Here is an 8,417-nt window from a genome sequence, read left to right as displayed (position 1 = left end):
AGAAAGATAAACGGAAGGGCAGGGAGGTAAACTTGGCAGCGCCCGGTATGCTACCCTTCACGTGGAAAGGGGAACGGAGTGAGAGATAGAAAGGGGAGGGAACAAAGGGAGATTATCACTTTTCCAGATGTCCGTTGGCCATTACTTGCAGGGTACACAGGGCACACACTGATTACAACCTTGCACTCAGTCCTGAGTCCTTCCAGAACTTGAGCAGTGCCTTGAAAGCTGTGCCATCTTTAGATTGTGCCAGATGGTCTCCGGAAATTGTCTGGTGAAAACGTCTGCAGCAGCCACGCCGCTGCACAAGCCTCTCCTCATCGAGGGGAGCCTCGCCGGCGCGCCTGCGTTCAGCATTAGCCAACACACATGAATGAGCCAGTTGACGGAGAGAACATTTACTCACTGGGTTATCAAACCAGCCAGTCGTAAACCTCTGTGTTTATCGAAATCAAGCCTCCTGGTTGAATTCGTCTCCAAAATACCCAGCGGCTTTGGTTGACGCTAAGCCAAAAGCCAGCAACGCCGGCTCATCGATGACGCTGCATCTGGGACCTCCATCTGCATTCAAGAAGACGCCGCAACAACTACGCATGACGCGCGCGGTCCGACAAAGTCAATTCGCCGTACTGCCCGCGTGAACAATCAGATTCGTGTTTTTTCCCGCGACGCAGCCTCTCCTTGGAAGAGCTCCCAGCTCCATGTCTCCTGCAGGCACACTCAGCTGCTCATTGATGGGCGAGCACAGAGTTCATTCCAAAAACACCTTAACGGTAGCGATGGTAGTGAAAAAAACAGCTTTCGATTTAGTGAAAATACAAGAAATCACTTTAGATGGGAAGCAATATCCGGTAGCCGCATGCATCGTGGCCTCTCCAGCAACGATCAAAGGTGCAATTTCCCGAGCATATTGAAATGAAACACCAGAGCAAATAATAATTGTCTTGAAATATCGAAACCCCGAGGCTAACATCACAGCAGTCCAACACGTGGCGGAAAAAGCACACATACTAATAACCTTTGCCTGCGGTCTCGTACCCTATATCATCAAAAACTTATGAATGGTACACTTCTGCGTTAAGTACAAGGGCAGCCCTGATGCTTTTATGAACTGCAAGATACCTGGTCACATGTACGATGTGTGCCCTCGCGGAAAAGCTGTAATCAGCTCGCGATGTGGCTAGAAGCACGGCACGCAAGAGGCCCCTCGCACAGCGAGACGCATTCTAAGTGGTCAGAACCATCTTACCGGTACATGCTCTTGCAAGCAAAGCTAGGATCATCCAGCCTCGAAGGCAGATGTTCCGAAATCGAAGGCAACAAAATATGCCCCCGCCAAATGGCTTGCCACCGCCAGTGCCTGATCAAGACCGCCTGCGAGCCTGGACCAGAGCTACCAGTACACCCCAAACCCCACAGCGAGATGAAGAGATAGCACTCCTGCGGGAAGACGTAAGGCATCTCGGGGCAGCCGTCCAATTTATCTCATCCACGCCTTCTCCCTCCCTCCTATGCCAACCCCAACCTTCCACTAACTTGGCATAGAAAAAACGTTAGCCAGACGACATTCAAGACAGATTCCAGATCGAAAACTTTGGCCACCAGGTGGAAGCTAATATTCTAGCTCAGACTCAAAATTACATTAACCCAGCTATCATTAAAAGATTAGAGCAACTATTATCAGTGAGGTAACCGCAGTCATTCTACAACACATTCCACAAACAATTGCTAGAATATCTTCACATACCCCAGCCAGCAACCTCATTGTAATTCCCATTCTTGCCTCTCTTACCCCTCCCCTCCGTCCTCCAGCATGGCCGTCTTGACCCGCAATCATCTCCAATCACGTATCCTACAACGGAAATGCATGAGGTTTCGCCTCAAACGAGACCCTCTGCAGCCGCCACTCTTCGCTTCCTCCTCTGACCCTAATCTAGCATCACTCCAGAATGCTGCCACAAATGTATCGCGGCCAGGATACGCTCTAGTACGCTCTAACCTCACTCCAAACCCCAGGAATACAACGTATGTCCAACATTTCGTACCATGCACTTGTCATATACTAAACTGCAGGGTAGCTCACACGTTTCTAGAATTAATCCCCTCCACTCACAGAACTCATGCTCTCTTCAACCTCAACTGCTACCTCCTTTCGAAGCAACCGGTCTCAGATTTAATTTCTCTCATAAAGCCGCCTCCACCGCTTCTAAGAAAGACCCCCTGATTATCTTAGGGTACTTTAACTGCGTGCATATAGACTGGGGAATACAGGATATTGTGTGAGGTTGAGGACACCTTCTCCCGAGATACACACGGACCGACAAGAGGCGAGCAGAATTTTACACCATTTAGATGCCCGGCCGATCTATAATGATCACAGCAGGCCCGCCAATATCGGCAGCAGTGTCCCCGCCGACACTAGTTTAGATCTCACTTTTTTACGCAACCTGCCCACACCGCTCCTGATAAACTCAAATGAGGCACTGGGCAGTGATCATTATATCAACTATAGAGCATTGACTTCGCCGAGAAAGCTAGACACTTCCATGTCCGGCTAAACAGCTGGCGTAATCTTCGAAAGCGCAGAGAGGCCAAATTATTAGATTCCTCTTTTAACATCCAATATGAATTACAGAGCTGGCCGTGGATGTTCAAGCATTCGCGCAAACTTTCGACGTCACACAGGAGACCCCCCTGTTGCAGATAGTCGCGTAGCGCGCCTACTCCAACCAGTAAACAGTATCCTGACGTGCTGGAAAGCGCAGAAACAAAATTGAGATCTTAAACCAGCGCAGCTTCGAAAACAGATAAAAGAGCAGAGTGTCGCACTCAGTAAATTTTATTCCCAACAATTATGTGATAGACTACGAGGTAATATCTACTCCTCCAGGGCCCGGCATATTCTTCGACATATGACAGACCCCACTCAAACTAAAAAGCACCCCTGCGTTACATTCAGACGACTTACTCATCAAACTCGATATAACCAGTAAGCACTATTATGCCAACTTCAATCAAATTATGCCACTGTGCGTCAAGCAATGTCAAATTCCTTCTAAAAGGCCTCCAAGGAGCTTTCCTCGACGTCCCTATTATGAGATTTGAAGCCAGAGCAGCCCTCATTAAAATCTGGTACTCAGCCCCAGGAGACGACCAAATCACAAATATGCTCAGAAGCATAGATGACCGTTTTATTTCTCTTCTCACCGAACACCTGAATGAGTGCTATGAAACAGGGTAGCTCCCTGCTGGATGTAAGCAATGGCAAATAATTTTCATCTCTACATAAATAAACACTTTAGTGTCCAAACCGTCCGCCTCATCTCGCTGACGTAGTAGCTAGGCGAGTTGAGCATGTCGTCCTCACCCATATCACGCAACCCATAGAATCACAGAATATATCCCCACAGCATAGTAGGAGTTCGAGCCCTTCTCTCGGTACAGGATGCCCAGCTGCAGATTTCATATGGTGTCCTCTGTCACATGTTACACCAAACCAGAGCAATCTTGGCAGTAGACCTCACCAAAGCCTTTGTTAAGGTTACGCACAGTGCCATCCTGCGCGGCATCAAAAAGATGCAGTTAGGGTATAAGACGTAGAACTATATCCAGGCCTTAATGTACGCACTGCCTCCCTTCATATAGACGATATGCAGACCCCCTCCATCACCCTAGCTAACATTGTCACCCAATCAAGGGGCAGTGTAATCATCCTTCCTCTTCAATATTACCCTTATCCTTCTGGCAAAGGCTCTTAGCAGCGTCCTACACTTAGGTGATGCATTTAACGCAGATGATAATTAACTTTTTGGACCAAATACGGCTTTGACGGCGGCAGAGAATCGACCCTTCAGGAAGCAGCCACAACAATAGCTAGCTACTCGCGAGGCAAGCATTGGCGTTGAGTGCTCCTCGAAAAATTCAGCACTGCTCGTAATCCGGGTGCGACGTGTCCCAACCTACCCACCATGATTTATCTGCATGACCCTCCTTTACAGAAAAAACCCACCCTCCGCATTCATGGCCTGCATTTACACGATACGCGAAAAAACAACCCACCGATGAGAGCGATAAAAAGGCCACTTACTCCGCTATCCTTCTTCTTAGAAGGATTTCACACTCACGAGCCAGGCTAGAGAACGTGCACACTCAAAAGGTGCTGCACGCCTTTGCGCTGCCACATTCTCTACCCCTCACTTTACTTGTGCCCCTCCTGTGCGGACAAAGATTAAATCAATGCTCTAATCCGCGTGGTTACCAAACCTGTGCTCAACGTACCAAAGAACAATAGCATGGACAGGCTCTTGGGAATATACAACAGTATACAAGAACTTATGCAAGAACGTCGACACACACAGTACCTTTGTCTGGTTGATACGGAAAGAGGACGGCATATACTGGACTCTCTGGTAATTCGCATACCCGCACACGCTACAGACCTAATTTCTCTCCCTCACGCCATGCACGCCACATTTCTCCTGAAACCCCTTCCGAAGAACGTGCACGCAGAACACAATCCATCCCGCCGAGTCGCGCAAACCAAAGCTCTCCATAATGAATATAGCGTTTTAGAGGATGTGCGCTAGGTGAACGCTGTGTGTTTCCAGACTGTTCTGTAGCTGTGTCCAATCATCCAGCAGCCCCCCCCCCCTAACACACTTCAAACACCTCCCTGTACACTGGAGAAACCAGTGTAAGCTACTGTAACTTAGCAACCTGCCAAACCAATGTGGCTTAGATTTCAAGCGATTCCAAAACAGCAGGTGGATGATGATTTTTATCGCGCATGGGCAGCTTTGGCCAAAGAGCGCCAATGCACTAGGTATTTTCGTGTACGCAAAGTGGGGTCCGAGATCTATTTCCCAAGCATTTCACCCCAAATAAGCAGAGCACAAAGCCACGAGGAAGCTTATACCAATTTTATCCCCATGAAGTACTCAGCGACACTGGGGATCTAACACTGCACCTCCCGCATACCAGGCGAATGCTGAAACCACTAGGCTACCGCTGAGGATTCCAAAACCTGTAATTCTAAACTTTGCCCGCCCACGCGTCCATCCCATCAGGTGGCGAATATTCAGGGTATGCACCCTAAATTTCGAATCGCGCATTGAGCTCATGTGCGTACCGACTCACTCTGGCGATCCCGGAAATTATGCTGCGAATAATAGAGTCAGAGGACATATTTGCCGGGATAATCGTGACCCCACCTCGTGTTTTTTTCGAGGCAGCGCGCACAAACGCTCTCACAACGCCACGAACAAGCCGCTTTGCCCGGCGACTCTACCCCCCTCTTTACAACTGCCTATCCCACTCCCAACAAAATCTCTGGAGGACACTCCAGGCCCGTAAACTTCATACGCCTCAAGTGCACTCTGTGCGCAGAATCACACACCAGACTAGCCGATGCCCTCTTCGGATTCCGTGCCGATCCTTCACCGCAGAGATTTTACACCATCGGAACAAGAGAGGAATGGGAGGCCATTTTTGCTTCTCAGGACCTGCTGGACGCACAAGTTCGCTGACTGAACAGGGGTGCCAGTGCCATGACCCTACATGGCCTAGACATATGCAAGTAATGTGAGTGCAGTGCGGTGGCTCTTTAGCTATTGAGAGGTCCAACCTCACTCGCTTGATACCGTTTTCCACCCATAGATCCACCCATTACAGAGCCTTTCTCTCTTTCTTATTTATCCCCTCTCCCCTGCTTTCTGTCAATAATAATAATAATAATAATAATAATAATAATAATAATAATAATAATAATAATAATAATAATAATAATAATAATAATAATAATAATAATAATAATAATAATAATAATAATAATAATAGTTTTTTTGGGAAATGATATGGCGCAGTATCTGTCTCACATATTGTTGGACACCTGAACAGCGCCGTAAGGGAAAGGGACAAGGGAGGGCGTGAAAGAAGAAAGGAAGAAGGAGGTGCCGTAGTGGAGGGCACCAGAATAATTTCGACCACCTGGGGATCTTTAACGTGCACTGACATCGCACAGCACACGGGCGCCTTAGCGTTTTTCCTCCATAAAAACGCAGCCGCCGCGGTCGGGTTCGAACCCGGGAACAAGGCGCGATTGAGTTAACCACGACGATGGCACGTTTCTACATTCACTCCCTCCTTTAATCCTCCCCTTAATCGCGGTTTGGGTGTCCACTGAGATGTGAGACCGTCACTGCGCCGCATCCTTTTCTCAAAAACCAATTTTGTCAAACTAATTGAGTACCAATAAATGAAAGCATTTCAAGTGAAATATACAATTTTGAATTTCAAATCGGCTACTTTTAGAGTTTGAGCAGCTTTCAAGGTATCTTTCATCGAAAGACCTTGTGCAAGCAGCGGAGTAAAAGACCTTTCTTTCATAAGATTAGCTGTCTTCCATACGTCGAAGCTAGTATTGGAGGAGCTTCTCAACACGACCAGTGCACTGTAAATTGTCGTGCATTTGAACATCAGAGCCATTCGTTGAACGCGCTGCGTTTCAATTGCGGTGACGATAAAAATGTGACTATCAAAAAGAGTTTCTGCATTAACGCGTATAGCGAAGGTTTTCTCTGATTTAACTGAAGAAATGGCAGCCATGAAAAGAAAGTCAGGGCCAATATGCCTCGCACCTGGCGATCACATGTGACTATGCAAGGGATAAAGAAAGCGCAAGAGCGTACCACAAACTGCCTTTATGGTGCGCCGACATCGCGTTGGAAGAGAGAGAGAGATAATAAACTTTATTTTAAATCACATTTACAACCTTTCCGCCCCCAACCCGCGCATTCCGAGGACATTCACTTGGCCAGTACGGTCGAACCCTTTGTCACAGGGTGTTCAGAATGGTGTCAAACGATTTGCCGTGTTGTGATGCACGCGTTAAAAAAAGGTATTAACAGATTACACCGGGTATAGAGAACTTGGCTGCCAATTTAAGAAGTAATGCAAATTCATGAGGTAGATGGCGCTGCTTGTATCTTAGAAATAGGGTGTATAATCACCACATAATTGACGGGCTCACGTTCTGCGCCCCGGACATCACACACGCTGAAGAAATAGCTACGGCATTAGCTTCAGCAAACTCAAAATCTAAATACATTATCACGGAGTAGTATGAGGCTTGAAGAAACATAATACAAGGTTATGCATTCTATCTGGCCAAGGACATCTATCAAAGATACATCCGGGAAACTGATCCAGCACATAAACATGTGGTGTGGGAAATGGCTCACCAGAGGGTCACAGGGAAAAAAGCCACAGGCGCAGCGGCCCGCGGGCTAACGAACCGGGACGTTCCCAGACCCAAAACCGGTCAACCACCTCCTCACGAGCCCACACCCATGACATTTAAAGAAACACCAAATACCGCTTAGAAGAACAGCGCTTCCCGCCCCAGTGCAACGGTCTCGCCAAATCAGAAGAACAAATTCTAATCCGCATTTTCACTAATATTCATCTAAATCTTGAGATCCTAAAATTTTTGGTCCCAACATAGACGGCGCCTGCCCGCTCTGCGATGCAGAGCAGACTGATACCTATTAGGCTGATACCTATCCGCTTGACCCTCCAGCCAAAACGCTACCCCAACCACCAACATAAGAAAAGAAGCGTGGGAAGCTGCCCTGCGAACTGCGCTGACCTTACGGCTCAACTTGGCCTTCTCAGCTGGGCTTGAGCTGCAGCTGCAGATGGTGGTCTGCCGGACTAGGCAACCACCCCCGCCTCTTCTCAACTCGCCTCATTTTTTATAAATAGTTTTTCTCGCTGACTGACTGACTGGCGCCTAAATGGCCAGCGCCACACTCAGGGTGAAGACACCGCTCTCGGCGAGGGCATGTTGGGTCCCACTCTTCTGTTCGGATACATTGAGCGCAATGCGTTGGCGCGCTGTTTCGAAGAGAAAACTGCAGCTTCCACAAGGAATTCAGGAAATTTGCCGTTCTATCAAGACAGCGTGGTACCACAGACCGTTTAAGCAGTGAGTCAGAGTTAGTTATTGTAAAGTATACGATCTCTCGCATCTAATCTGCCGATAAATTCAGCGCCTTGTCAAGATTTGGTGTGCTCATGTGTGTTGGTTCTCTTCTGCCCCGTTCCTTTCGCGCTGTGATCCTTCATGATAGCATTCTGAAAACTTCCGTAGCATAATCCAGCGCAATTTCTTAACCAGGAAGGTCTACATTGTGATTACTTTTCCAACAATCAGGATTGCTTATTTCGAGGTGCAGTTGCATACTCACCAAAAACAGCCATTAAACATCATCTCGTTCGCCATGAAATGAATGCCAAAAGGCGCATTTATGGCTGCTAATATGAATGTTGTAATGACGCAACGCTGCGCATTACACCTCCGTCCTCAGCACAAAATGTTCTGGAAAGCAAGCGTTTCGCATGCCTTACATCGCACAATA

The sequence above is a fragment of the Amblyomma americanum genome, chromosome 1 (genome assembly GCF_052857255.1).
Source record: "Amblyomma americanum isolate KBUSLIRL-KWMA chromosome 1, ASM5285725v1, whole genome shotgun sequence".
NCBI lineage: Eukaryota > Metazoa > Arthropoda > Arachnida > Ixodida > Ixodidae > Amblyomma > Amblyomma americanum.
Note: the sequence above shows the minus strand (reverse complement) of the source record.